Source organism: Schistocerca gregaria, chromosome 1, assembly GCF_023897955.1.
Source record: "Schistocerca gregaria isolate iqSchGreg1 chromosome 1, iqSchGreg1.2, whole genome shotgun sequence".
Classification (NCBI taxonomy): Eukaryota; Metazoa; Arthropoda; class Insecta; order Orthoptera; family Acrididae; genus Schistocerca; species Schistocerca gregaria.
The window spans coordinates 731,299,025-731,314,606 of record NC_064920.1 but is presented as its reverse complement, the minus strand read 5'-3'; the positions used below and the strand labels follow the sequence as shown (position 1 = coordinate 731,314,606).

Below are 15,582 nucleotides of genomic sequence, written 5' to 3'. Positions count from 1 at the left end.
GCTTTGAAGATCATTCTGTACAGTTCGGGTGAATGAGTTGGCCGCCCATATGGCTCGACAGAAATCCGATCGAACATTTATGGACATAATCGAGAGGTCAGTTTGTGCACAGAAACCTGTAACGTCAACACTTTCGTAATTATGGAAGGCAACAGTAGACTTACCACGACTTGTTGAGTCCATGCCACATCGAACTGGTGCACTACAACGGGCAAAAGGAGTTCCGACACGATTTTAGGAGGTATCCAGTGACTTTTGTCACCTCAGAGTACTATTCATATGTACCCTCAATTTTTAGCTTCATAATTCTTTTATGGAGAACAAATTCCCAAAATATGAATACAGTTCTCGAACTACAGAAAAGGGCCATTAGAATAATAATAATAAATAACAGAAATTGAACTCATTGTAAAGATCTGGGTTGCTTAACGACACCATATGAGTAAATATAAAAAAATGACAATTGATCATTAGAGCACAAACAGCTCTGTCTACGACCATGGAACAAGATCTAGACTGAACTTACATTTACCAAGAAAGAATAAACATACAACTCGAAATAGCATTTTCTACCACGGAATAGAACTGTACAACAAACTGTCCAAGGAGTTTAAAGAGATTACTAAAAGAACCTTATTTGAGAAGGTAATTAAAAAGAACCTGTTAAGCGTACATTCCATACAGTGAATGGTTACTTAGAAAACACAGAATAGGAGTTTAATGAAAACTGTAAGACAAACAAATAATACAAATAACTATGATAAAACATCTATTATTTAACGTAACACTTTCCCTACCTCTTTTTACTTATTTTCTTTGATTGCTTTTTTTCTGGAAGACACTAAGAACTGCTAACAACTTATCATCTTTCCGAGCTCAATAAGTCGCTCGTTATAGATGGCTCTTGACTCAGTTTTTTCAGATTAGCAAATGGCAAGCTGAGGCACACAGAATGGAAAGCAAATAATGTCACTATCTCCTGACGTCAGCTGATGGTGTGTGTAATGCTACGTTACGAAACGATGTGTGTATAGTGTGTACAGTGACAGGGAGTGAGAAATAAATGAACAGTGTAGCACTAGCCATTTGCATTATTAAATAATTTCTTTGGAAAACATTATTCTACGCTAGGGATAAACAGAATTAAGTAGTACTGTTTTAAGCATACTGTCCTTGTTTTCGGGAGGGTAGAAACAGCAGTCTTCATTTGGCCATCCTAATTTAGGCTTTCTGTGGTTTCCCTAAATAAATTCAGGCAAACGCCATGTTGGTTCCTCCTAGAAGGCTACGGCCAACTACCTGTTTCGTCCTTATCAAACTTGAAATTTAAGTAGGGCCTGTGTAAATGCCTGTATATATGAATTGTGTTGTTTCTGTTACAATCTGTAATCCCAAGGTATGTCCACTGTCCATGTAAAAGTGAAATACGGATAAATAAAACTACTACTACTACTACTACTACTATTACCGTTACTACACGACCACAAGGCGCCTCCAGAACCACGCTGTCGTTGGTTATAAAGGATATTACTATCAGCATTAATTAAGTTCAGCATTAGTTACTCACACAATCGTAGGACTGTTAGGTATTATTTGTTGACGTAATACTAGGGATAAATTAGATGTTTGTAGTAGAAATAGGTATAGTCGATGTAGGCATACGTCTATCAGTGATACAACTCGTTCAAGCGGCTAGAAGCCAGTGGAGTCGATGAAATGTTGGACAGAAAGAGGCTGAGATGTAAACTAAGGACTGGTTAGATGTAAGTAAAATCCTTTCACTTTTCGAACAAAACCATTGAAATTACAATTCTCGAGCTTTCAGCAGGTGTCAATGTCATCGTCATTAGGAGTTAAAACTATTGATTTCTGGAAATGGCAATCCCTCCTTCTTCTATGCACGAAACGGAAGCTTTATCCAATAAAGGGCTGAATTCTCGTAAGCACGGAAAGGCGAGTCAGGCAGCGCACGGCAGATAGCTGTACCGTGCGTGCGTAAAATTCGGGCCACGTGTGGAAAATTCTGGACTCCGCAGCTCCGTGCATTGAAGGAAGTGGCCATGCCTCCGGAAATCAGTAGTTCTAATACCCGAAGAAGAGCCGGCGACAGCCGTCGAATTCGTGAAATAGTAACTCAGCTATTGCGTCTTAAAGACCGAGAGGAGCTTATTCGATTTTGCCAGACTAATGACTATGGGGATACATGTTTGATGTAGTTTGCTCCCAAAAAGCGGAAGCTAACCGCGACACATAGAAGGCAGCCCGTGACATACATGAGACCTGTTTAATTTGTATGTATTAGAACAAGTAAATATGACCATCCAGTACTATTGCCGAAATACCGTTGAATGTTGTGAGGATTCTTGATAAGAAATTAAAAGATGACGCCAATTTCATGCTCCCAGAGATGTAAGATAAAATACTGGAAACATAAAACTCTAAGATCAATGTTTTGGCAGCTGACCAACTGCACGAGCCAAGAATCCTTTTTTTTAAAAAAAAAAAAATCTCTGACCATGCGTTACACTGAGACCTGGCAGACTGTAGTGTTCGTTTCTGTTGTGTTCAGTCACAGTGCCGAGCGGCGGAAGGAATACCAGAAAGAGATGCATAATTTTAAGAACAGTGAAAACGCGTTAACGATATTTTATCATATCTAGGATACGTGCACACTTTGAAATCCACTCTAAAGCGCATTGCAGAGAGTAATTATCTTTGTGCCACCTGGTGGGGCGAGGGAAGGATTCCTGCCTACATGTCTCTATGTGTGTTTCAGAAATAAAGCGATTTCCACTGCATATGAACTTCTACAGGAACACAACCGGTTTCGTGATGTCAAATCTCGTCTTCAGATATACATTGCAAGATAGAAGACCTGCAACCGACATTATGATGAAAAACATACCTATGGTAATCATGTATCCTCTATGACAACCAATACGAAATACTCACAAGTCAGTAAAACATTTGAGTCCTGCTACGAGAAGAAGGGGGACTCAATCTTCTCAAAATAAAATATTGTTACCCGTAACAAGTAGGGCGCCATAGTTCAAGTTGACGAGCTGAAAAACTGACACGTTAGAAGCGCGTGCACCTACAATGAAAAGAGTAAGATTAGAAAACAAGAAAAGGTAAAAAGCCCCAGCTAGCAACACAATGCCCGTGGTTAAGAAAACTCATTCCATACCAGTAAGCGGCGGACAGCAACGCTACAGCGCCTCGCCGTGCAGGGCCACACTGCTGGTCACTCCTGGTATGAAGTCAGTTTTCTTGACCATGGGCTTTCAGTGTTGCTAGCTGGGGCTTTTACCTTTTCTTGTTTTCTTACTTTGCACTTTTCATTGTAGGTAAAGGTGCTCTTAACATGTCAGTTTTTCAACTGGTCAGTTTCAATTGCGAAGCCCTGCGTGCTCCGGGTAACAGTATTTAATTTTAAGAAGGTTGATTCTCCTTCGTTCCAATATCAGGGCTTAAAAGTTTTACTGATGTGTGAGTATTCCATACTGGTTGTCACAGAGTATAGATTATTAGGACAGGTGTGTTTTTGTGACCTGAGCTTCTCCTGGCGTAAACTATGTTCAAAGTACTTACGGGCATTCAGCCAGGTTGAATTTTCGACAACTGCCGATATTTCGGCGGATGCACACTCCGCCATTTTCAAGGCTTAACTGCAACGACCAGACGAAGTGCAGAAAACACGAGAGCTCGGTTCTGCGAGTTTAACAGAAAAGATAACACACACCAAAACAAAAGCCACCAAAGATGAACGAAGTCAGAGCTATCGATAGTAAGAAACTATGGACTGGTAGTTGAGGAAACGTTAACTCTGTCCCTATGTTTTTTAACAAGTGAAAGAGCAGGATTCCAGGCCGAGTTTAAACAAAAGCCTCCATCCCTATTCACAAGGTTGCTAGCCAATTTAATTTCAACAGACTCCTTAATCACACTATCCCAATAGCCGGACGTGCATGCTAATATCTCGGTATTATTATACCACATGGGGTGACCAGTGTCCAAACAATGTTCGGCAATAGCAGATTTGCTAGGCTGCTGTAGTCGCGTGTGCCGTTTATGATCAATACACCGGTCCTCCACGGTCCTGATGGTCTGACCAATGTATGCCATGCCACAGCTACAAGGAATGCGATAAACACCTGCCTTACGTAAACCAAGATCATCCTTAACAGACCCCAAAAGCGCTTTAATCTTAGATGGAGGTCGGAAGACACATTTCACATTGTATTTCCGTAAAATACGACCTATCTTGTTTGAAGTGCTTCCTACGTAGGGCAAAAAGGCAATAGATTTAGGAGTCAACTGAGAATTATCATCAGTCACCTGGCGCACAGTTGGTTGATATCGCAGCGCCCGTTCAATCTGTCTTTCACTATACCCGTTGTGGCGGAAGGTAGCCTCAAGATGGGCCAGCTCAGCAGGCAAAGTCTCAACGTCGGAGATGACATGTGCCCTGTGTACCAGGGTACGAAGTACCCCTTCACGTTGGGCCGGATGATGACAACTGTCCGCCTGCAGATACAAGTCAGTGTGAGTACGCTTCCTATAAACTGCATGTCCCAACGATCCATCCACCTTCCTCCTAACCAAAACGTCAAGAAAGGGAAGGCAACCATCCTCTTCCACCTCCATGGTAAAACGAATGTTGGGGTGGATCGAGTTTAGATGTTCTAAAAAGGCATTCAAATTCTCCCTGCCATGCGGCCAAACAACAAAAGTATCGTCAACGTATCTGAAAAAACAGGCAGGTTTCAATGGCGCCGACTCCAATGCACGCTCCTCGAAGTCTTCCATGAACAGATTTGCAATCACAGGAGATAACGGGCTACCCATCGCAACTCCATCTGTCTGCTCGTAATACTGGTCATTGAATAAGAAATACGTGGACGTCAACACATGTCGAAACAAATTAGTTAGTTCCAGTCCAAACTTCACTTCAATTAACCGCAACGAATCAGACAAAGGAACACGAGTAAAGAGCGAGACCACATCAAAACTTACTAACATATCAGAGTCATTCAACTGCATTCCCTCCAAACGCCGTAAGAAGTCAGCTGAGTTCTTAATATGATGTTCACAACGTCCAACTTGTGGGCTTAACATTGAAGCAAGGTGCTTAGCCACACGATATGTTGGAGCACCGATATTGCTGACTATGGGGCGGAGAGGGACCCCCTCCTTATGTAGTTTCGGAAGGCCATATAACCTGGGGGGAACAGCACTATAGGTGTTAAGACTCTTGATAGTGTCCTGTGGCAAACCACTTTTCTTCAGGAGGTTGTTGGTCTTCCTCTCAACGCTTTTCGTGGGGTCAGCATCGATCCTGCGATACGCTGAGTCAGATAATAAGCAATTCATCTTTTGTACATAGTCATGTTTGTTCAAAACAACGGTGGCATTGCCCTTGTCCGCAGGTAAAATGACAATGTCCGGATCAGCTCTGAGAGAGCGTAAAGCAGCCCTCTCCGCTGATGTCACATTGCTCTTGGGTGGACGAGCCCTAGTCAAAACACGACATGTCTCCCTCCTGACATCCTCTGCATCAACAGGAGGTAGTTTGCAAACTGCCTGTTCAATCGAACTGATAAAATCCACTACCGGCAAACTCTTCGGTGTTGGTGCAAAATTTAAACCCTTCCCTAGCACGGATAACGCTGCGTCGTCAAGGGATTTCTCTGTGAGATTTATCACAGAACGTTGGGAGATAGGATCAGCCTCCGAGCCACGGAAACGTTCAAACTTAGCCAGATGTCGAGCAGTGACAGAACGATATTCACAATCAGCCTGGGTCCATGAGGCACCGTCCAACCAATCCCATGTCTGAATTTACATGGGATTGGTTGGACGGTGCCTCATGGACCCAGGCTGATTGTGAATATCGTTCTGTCACTGCTCGACATCTGGCTAAGTTTGAACGTTTCCGTGGCTCGGAGGCTGATCCTATCTCCCAACGTTCTGTGATAAATCTCACAAAGAAATCCCTTGACGACGCAGCGTTATCCGTGCTAGGGAAGGGTTTAAATTTTGCACCAACACCGAAGAGTTTGCCGGTAGTGGATTTTATCAGTTCGATTGAACAGGCAGTTTGCAAACTACCTCCTGTTGATGCAGAGGATGCCAGGAGGGAGACATGTCGTGTTTTGACTAGGGCTCGTCCACCCAAGAGCAATGTGACATCAGCGGAGAGGGCTGCTTTACGCTCTCTCAGAGCTGATCCGGACATTGTCATTTTACCTGCGGACAAGGGCAATGCCACCGTTGTTTTGAACAAACATGACTATGTACAAAAGATGAATTGCTTATTATCTGACTCAGCGTATCGCAGGATCGATGCTGACCCCACGAAAAGCGTTGAGAGGAAGACCAACAACCTCCTGAAGAAAAGTGGTTTGCCACAGGACACTATCAAGAGTCTTAACACCTATAGTGCTGTTCCCCCCAGGTTATATGGCCTTCCGAAACTACATAAGGAGGGGGTCCCTCTCCGCCCCATAGTCAGCAATATCGGTGCTCCAACATATCGTGTGGCTAAGCACCTTGCTTCAATGTTAAGCCCACAAGTTGGACGTTGTGAACATCATATTAAGAACTCAGCTGACTTCTTACGGCGTTTGGAGGGAATGCAGTTGAATGACTCTGATATGTTAGTAAGTTTTGATGTGGTCTCGCTCTTTACTCGTGTTCCTTTGTCTGATTCGTTGCGGTTAATTGAAGTGAAGTTTGGACTGGAACTAACTAATTTGTTTCGACATGTGTTGACGTCCACGTATTTCTTATTCAATGACCAGTATTACGAGCAGACAGATGGAGTTGCGATGGGTAGCCCGTTATCTCCTGTGATTGCAAATCTGTTCATGGAAGACTTCGAGGAGCGTGCATTGGAGTCGGCGCCATTGAAACCTGCCTGTTTTTTCAGATACGTTGACGATACTTTTGTTGTTTGGCCGCATGGCAGGGAGAATTTGAATGCCTTTTTAGAACATCTAAACTCGATCCACCCCAACATTCGTTTTACCATGGAGGTGGAAGAGGATGGTTGCCTTCCCTTTCTTGACGTTTTGGTTAGGAGGAAGGTGGATGGATCGTTGGGACATGCAGTTTATAGGAAGCGTACTCACACTGACTTGTATCTGCAGGCGGACAGTTGTCATCATCCGGCCCAACGTGAAGGGGTACTTCGTACCCTGGTACACAGGGCACATGTCATCTCCGACGTTGAGACCTTGCCTGCTGAGCTGGCCCATCTTGAGGCTACCTTCCGCCACAACGGGTATAGTGAAAGACAGATTGAACGGGCGCTGCGATATCAACCAACTGTGCGCCAGGTGACTGATGATAATTCTCAGTTGACTCCTAAATCTATTGCCTTTTTGCCCTACGTAGGAAGCACTTCAAACAAGATAGGTCGTATTTTACGGAAATACAATGTGAAATGTGTCTTCCGACCTCCATCTAAGATTAAAGCGCTTTTGGGGTCCGTTAAGGATGATCTTGGTTTACGTAAGGCAGGTGTTTATCGCATTCCTTGTAGCTGTGGCATGGCATACATTGGTCAGACCATCAGGACCGTGGAGGCCCGGTGTATTGAACATAAACGGCACACGCGACTACAGCAGCCTAGCAAATCTGCTATTGCCGAACATTGTTTGGACACTGGTCACCCCATGTGGTATAATAATACCGAGATATTAGCATGCACGTCCGGCTATTGGGATAGTGTGATTAAGGAGTCTGTTGAAATTAAATTGGCTAGCAACCTTGTGAATAGGGATGGAGGCTTTTGTTTAAACTCGGCCTGGAATCCTGCTCTTTCACTTGTTAAAAAACATAGGGACAGAGTTAACGTTTCCTCAACTACCAGTCCATAGTTTCTTACTATCGATAGCTCTGACTTCGTTCATCTTTGGTGGCTTTTGTTTTGGTGTGTGTTATCTTTTCTGTTAAACTCGCAGAACCGAGCTCTCGTGTTTTCTGCACTTCGTCTGGTCGTTGCAGTTAAGCCTTGAAAATGGCGGAGTGTGCATCCGCCGAAATATCGGCAGTTGTCGAAAATTCAACCTGGCTGAATGCCCGTAAGTACTTTGAACAGGTGTGTTTTTTATCACAATGTCGGCTGTACGTTTCCTATATTGTAGACGTACACCTGAAGATGTGATTTCATATCACGGAACCGGTCGTATTGTTCTAAACGTTCAAATAAATCTCAAAGCAGTTTATTTCTGAATATGGATACTTCAGCTACAATTGCCCTCAACAGAAAACTATTTGTCTCTGTGGGGGCGCCATAATTAGCCTCATCTTGTTTCCATTGTCGCCACGGCAGCGATATGTAGGGAGACAAAGAATATCTCACCGTTCATCACTTCAAATTGTTCTTTGAGACTTGGCAACTAGGCTTTTGCACGGCAGATGTCCTATATCTTCGCTGTCTACCCGATCAGGTTTCTCATAATTTCCGTGACACACTGCCGAGTGGCCGAGCGGTTCTAGGCGCTACAGTCTGGAGCCGCACGACCGTTGCGGTCGCAGGTTCGAATCCTGCCTCGGGCATGGATGTGTGTGATGTCCTTAGGTTAGATAGGTTTAAGAAGTTCTAAGTTCTAGGGGACTGGTGACCTCCGAAGTTGAGTCCCATAGTGCTCAGAGCCATTTGAATACTCGTGCTTTCCTCCTTTGTACACGTACATCTCGTTAACCCTGTCTGGTGAGGGTGCCTCACAAATATGCAACATTCTTAGATGAGACGCGCAAGTAATTTGTAAGCTGCTTCCTTGGTATACTTACTGAACTCTCCCAGTAGCCTGCCAATAATCGGAGCCTGCCACCTGCTTTTCCTACGATTGAGCCTGTGTAATGTTTCCATTTCATATCACCATAAATTGCTAGACCCAGGTATTTGTGTAAATTGACAGATTTCAACTGAGATACACTGACGTTGTAGTTATTGGATATTACTTTCCTGCGCCTTTTTTTTACGTTTCTAGACATTTAAAACAATTTACCCATCTTTGTATCACTTTTGAATCCATGATTTTTGCATGATTGATGTTTTCGGAATTCATGCTTGATGACAAAGGAGGAAATCGTTCTGTTTGACATGCCTCATAAATGTTATACGTTGGATAGCCACGATGGTAGTGTACGACGAGAAGAAATTCTTCCGCTCCCCCTCCCCTCCCCCCTCCCATCATCCTACATGTGAAATTATTAAAATTCTAGTGGTGAACTGCCGACTCGCTCATTAAAAGGTCCGGGAATTTGAAATAGTGCTAAAAAGTAGTGTAGCTCATATAATATTAGGTGTAGAAGGCAGACAAAAATCTGAAATTGACGTTAGTAAGAATGGCACGAGTCTGACATATATATATATATATTTTAAGAATCAAAGACATTTACATAATACAGTTGTCACTTGTGAGACTTACTGTGCGTCTTACAATACGTTCATACGAATGGAATAGCTACAAGGGACAGCATAGTGAAAGTTTAATTATTCGCACTTACTGAGGAGTAGCTATTCTAGGCGAGGTCTAGACGAACACATCGCCTGAGCACTGCCGAAGAAATTTGATACAAAATTAGTTCACGAAAGAGGACGCAAAGTATTTAAATGGTCTGAAGAAAAGATAATTAACGTCTTTCAATAGCGTGCTACAACTACACTACTGGCCATTAAAATTACTACACCAAGAAGAAATGCAGATGATAAACGGGTATTCATTGGGCAAATATATTATACTAGAACTGACATGTGATTACATTTTCACGCAATGTGGGTGCATAGATCCTGAGAAATCAGTACCCAGAACAACCACCTCTGGCCGTAGTAACGGCCTTGATACGCCTGGGCATTGAGTCAAACAGTGCGATGGTGTGTACAGGTACAGCTGCCCATGCAGCTTCAACACGATACCACAGTTCATCAAGAGTAGTGACTGGCGTATTGTGACGAGCCAGTTGCTTGGCCACCATTGACCAGACGTTTTCAATTGGTGACAGCTCTGGATAATGTGCTGGCCAGGGCTGCAGTCGAACATTTTCTGTATCCAGAAAAGCCCGTACAGGACCAGCAACATGCGCTCGTGCATTATCCTGCTGAAATGTAGGGTTTCACAGGGGTCGAATGAAGGGTGGAGCCATTGGTCGTAACACATTTGAAATGTAACGTCCACTGTTCAAAGTGCCGTCAAAGCGAACAAGAGGTGACCGAGACGTGTAACCAATGGCACCCCATGCCATCACGCCGCATGATACGCCAGTATGGCGATGACGAATACACGCTTCCAATGTGCGTACACCGCGATGTCGCCAAATACGGATGCGACCATCATGATGCTGTAAACAACACCTGGATTCATCCGAAAAAATGACGTTTTGCCATTCGTGCACCCAGGTTCGTCGTTGAGTACACCATCGAAGGCGCTCCTGTCTGTGATGCAGCGTCAAGGGTAACCGCAGCCATGGTCTCCGAACTGATAGTCCACGCTGCTGCAAACGTCGTGGAACTGTTCGTGCAGATTGTTGTTGTCTTGCCAACGTCCCCAACTTTTGACTCAGGGATCGAGACGTGGCTGCACGATCCGTTACAGTCATGCGGATAAGATGCCTGTCATCTCGACTGCTAGTGATACGAGGCCGTTGAGATCCAGCACGGCGTTCCGCATTACGCTCCTGAACCCACTGATTCCATATTCTGCGAACAGTCATTGGATCTCGACCAACGCGAGCAGCAATATTACGATACGATAAACCGCAATCGCGATAGGCTACTATCCGACCTTTATCAAAGTCGGAAACGTCATGGTACGCATTTCTCCTCCTTACACGAGGCATCACAACAACGTTTCACCAGGCAACGCCGGTCAACTGCTGTTTGTGTATGAGAAATCGTTTGGAAACTTTCCTCATGTCAGCACGTTGTAAGTGTCGCCACCGACGCCAACCTTGTGTGAATGCTCTGAAAAGCTAATCATTTGCGTATCACAGCATCTTCTGTCTGTCGGTTAAATTTCGTGTCTGTAGCACGTCATGTTTGTGGTGTAGCAATTTTAATGGCCAGTAGTGTACTTTTGCATAAATCCGTGCCACTCAGAAACTCTACGCCATGCATTAAGAACTAGGAAGCCTACCTTGTACAGTAACCTGGTCACAACCTATTACAACTGCTTTCCAAAATGCAGCGAAGAAATGGAGGAACGGCTGCCTATGGGTAACTTGGCACATTTCTCCAAGAAAACTGGCACCTTCCGCAGTATTTGCATACAATACTTGGTTTTTCGTATTTATATATGATGGTTCTAAAAACTGCCAACAAGTCCAAAAAATATACATCTAAAAGAATGCATCTTTTTTCGATTATTTCGCGGTATATTTATTAATCGTGTGTAATGTTACGTCAGTTCGATCAAAATCCGAGATTATTTGCGCAATTTCTGTACTCATATGCTATTAATCCGTTCTGCACATTTTTCAGTCCCCCCACAGAAGATATTGTTTCCCAATAGTTGATTCTCACATTGGCCTAAACTACATTTGATGAGATCTCTTCCTCGCTGTTCTTAGATTCTCCATTGCTGGAAGAGGCTTTTGTATTACTTTTATTCTGTATTCATGCAGCACCACCTTACACCTGGGCATTTGTTTTACAAGTAATGCAGATACTCACATGAAATAATGTTTTCGGGCCAATGTTTGATCTTTCTTTTACTTAAATACATCTGATACTACCTCAGATCCATACGGACATGTTATACCTGACTATCGTCAGTACCTTGAGAAAAAAATGCTTTCATGCATTAGATACTTTGTCCATTGTGTCTGCAAATCCTGTGAAAACCTCACACCCATCCTTTCACTTTCAGACCATTGCGAATAAAGAGCAATAAAATTTCCTTCCCTCACGAACCTAGTGTATCAGTTGTTCTTGTATATGCTACGAGGTTACGTAAGTCATGGGATAGCGATATACACATACACAGATAGCGGCATTATCGCGTACACAAGTTATCAAAGGGCAGTGACCTGGCGGAGCTGTCATTTGTACTCTGGCGATTCATGTGAAAAGGTTTCCGACGTGATTGTGGCCGCACGATGGAAATTAAGAGACTTTCAACACGGAATAGTAGTTGGAACTAGGTGCAGGGGACGTTCCACTTCGGAGTTTGTGGCACTCACAAGGAATGACACTTGTACAGAGAGGGAATCTGTTGGTATCTGTATGGAGCCCAGGACACTGTAGGAAGTGGGCAGTGTCTTCCAGAAGTATGATACACTAGCCTGTCCACCGCTACCTGCAAAGTGTTCTGGGAATGGCCAAAGCCCATTTCCTGCACAAAGTTCTCTGTCCCCATAGCAGTTCATAGTGTGTGTGGCTTTATCCCGCATCAGTGCTTTATCAACCTCTTACTGGCAAGTAGCTTTCCGTGTTTTAGGCTGAGGCTGAGTTCACTGAGACTACTAAAGGGAATCCTCGATTGGTTTATAACGGGCATCAGTTTATAGTGGACTACACAAACAAACAAAAAGTGATTTGCTGACATTGTGTAAGCTTTATGAAGAATAAATGTGAAGGAAGATTATCCACAAAAAACAATGTTTTAGGGGAAAGTAACCATGTCTATATTCCAGATGAAGCAGCGAATGAAAGGCGAAAAAATTTTGTCAGTGAAAAGAAGCGGGCAAAAGAAACAGACGCTATAGTTTCATCAGTTTACGTTGAACAAGTACGGCAGATCTTCAATCGACGCTACGACTTAATAACATCGTTACCATCACACAGAAGAGCGAAACAATCGTTATATCGCATTGGCAAAAATATATGGGAACTACACAAGATCCCACCAATTGTGAAGGAATATTGTCCCACCAAAATAGTTCACTGATGTATAATGATAGCATTTTTTTACTTGCAGATAACAGGGGACCAAGTGACAGAATATTGGTGTTTGCCAGTGAAAACGGAAGAACATGTTTATCAAACTGCGGGTGGTAAATTCCTATAGGACCAAACTGCTGAGGTCATTGGTCCCTGCCGGCCGCGGTGGCCTTGCGGTTCTGGCGCTGCAGTCTGGAACCGCGGGGCTGCTACGGTCGCACGTTCGAATCCTGCTTCGGGCATGGGTGTGTGTGATGTCCTTAGGTTAGTTAGGTTAGTAGTTCTAAGTTCTCGGGGACTTATGACCTAAGATGTTGAGTCCCATAGTGCTCAGAGCCATTTTGAACCATTGGTCCCTAGGCTTACACACTATTTAATCTAACTTAAACTAACTTACGCTACTTACAATACGAACACCCATGCCGGAGGGAGGAGTCGAACCTCCGACGGGGTGAGCCGCGCGAACTGGGGCAAGGCGTCCATAGACCAAGCTGCTACCCTGCGCGGCTATCAAGCTGTGAATCTTTCTGTATGGATGGAACATTCAAGGGTTTGAGCAATCAGTGTGGACAGCTGTTTATACTTTACGCTGACCTTAGTAGTTCTTGGGAGAAAGCGAATATCACCCCAGATGTTTACGCTTTGCTACCAAATAAAAAGCGAGAAACATATGAACGTTTTTTAAAGCTATTAAAAGTAACGTGCCTAGATAGAATCCTGTATCTCTGATGATGCACTTCGAAATTGCCGCCGTCCAAGCAGCTAACAGTTTGTTTCCTGGAACAGGGATTACTGGCTGCAGTTCTCATTTTATATAGTCTTTTTCGAGTGTTGCGGCCTCGTTCCAGCCTTTAAGGAAAACGAGGATATACGTCATCACAGAAGAATGTGTTCTGCAATAGCATATCTTCTCCTGAAAGTGTTGGGTGGTAGATGGCTGCGTATTCAGGACAGGAGCCCTGAAAACCAAAAGCTTCAGGACTTCTATAACTATTTTGTGGACCAGTGGCTCGATAACGAACATATGTCAAGAGAGATGTGGAACTGCAATGGAAGGCGCCACGCACTAATAACGTCATGGAACCGAGGAATAAATGCATTAACATCAAAAGTTCATCCGAATGTTTACTCATTAGTGAAAAAATCTTCGAGAAGGTGCAGGATACCACGGCCACCAGTTTGACGGACTAATTTTAAACTCTGATGGGAAAAGAAGAAAAAAGTTAGCAGTGAAGACCGAAGAAACGATTACAAAGCATTAAGGAAACTCGAAACTGATGGGAATTCAAAAAAAAAAAATTGTTCAAATGGCTCTGTGCACAATGGGACTTAACATCTATGGTCATCAGTCCCCTAGAACTTAGAACTACTTAAATCTAACTAATCTAAAGACATCACACAACACTCAGTCATCACGAGGCAGAGAAAATCCCTGGCCCCGCAGGGAATCGAACCCGGGAACCCCGGCGTGGGAAGCGAGAACGCTACCACACGACCACGAGCTACGGACGATTGAAAATCACTTCTGACTTGTGTGGCCTACGCACAGAAGTTACAATGACGAAGAAAACGTCAGAATCATTGAAAAATTTGTAAATACTGAAAGGTAGTTTAATGTAAGCATTGACAGTCTTGTAAATATTGCAAATAAATTTAATGCGAGACGAAAAGAGACCACCTTCTCTTGGTGTTCCCTGTAAACGACACAAACTCGGCTAAATACCTATTGAAATTTGTAAAATATTCCGTAATGAAGACTGACAAGACTATTTCAAAAGCCAAGCCTGTTCTAGAGAATAATCGCAGAACCTCCTTGAGAGGTTCTTATAATCAGAATGTGTACGGGCGGACAACGAACACAAAATCTTTGCAGTGAAAACCCAGGCAAATGATATGCAGTTAAATCCATAATTTCTCCCGCTGTTAGAAGATGAGCAAAAATTAATTATCACAAAAAGTGACTGGTCGCTGTTTTGCAACCTTTCAACGTACGTTAAAATTAATTTCTATGACACATGTTGTAGACTATAGCAGACCCGTTGAGGATGCGGTTAGGTGAGCAAGTGCACTCATGATGTTTCGCCGCCTGCGAGCATTCGTTGTAAAACGGGACCGTCCGGAGTCCTTGTGGTCTTTACTAGCGCAGCATAACCGACTGGTAGCGCAGATGTGCAAACAATGGCCTTCAGAAGAATGACCATTATTAGGTTCTGCGTAGCCTCAATACAATACAGTATATACGGCGCAATGCTGAAGGGGAGAGTCCACCCAACAATTTAACTTTTCTACTACCTTACCGACGGCAGCCAATTCTTAAAATAGTATCTGTTATGTAAAGATGTAGAAATATCCAAGTCCATAACTTCATTGGTCTTCGAGTCTTGAATTTTTAATATGATTTAATGGCATTCTTGGAAACCAAGTTTCGGTACTTGTACCACAGTTTTCACATGCCACATTTTGTAGGTACATTCACAAGACATAGTTCAACGATCCTGTGCAGTCATCTTGTGAGAAACCTTAAAAATTATTTTCAGTGTTTACTTCAAATTTCAGCCTTAAATTTTCTTTGATTATCGGTACACAAATGTGATGATAAAATAAACAGCCGGCTGCTGTGACCGAGCGGTTCTAGGCGCTTCTCTCCAGAACCGCGCTGCTGCTACGGTCGCTGGTTCGAATCCTGTCTCGGT

General features: G+C 43.5%; 1 protein-coding gene across 8 annotated transcripts in view; it reads right to left on the bottom strand.

The window, feature by feature from the left end:
• The window catches only part of LOC126267127 (uncharacterized), a 308,818-nt gene that overhangs the window by 142,996 nt on the left and 150,240 nt on the right, over positions 1–15,582 (bottom strand). The gene's annotated exons all lie outside the window — the stretch shown is intronic.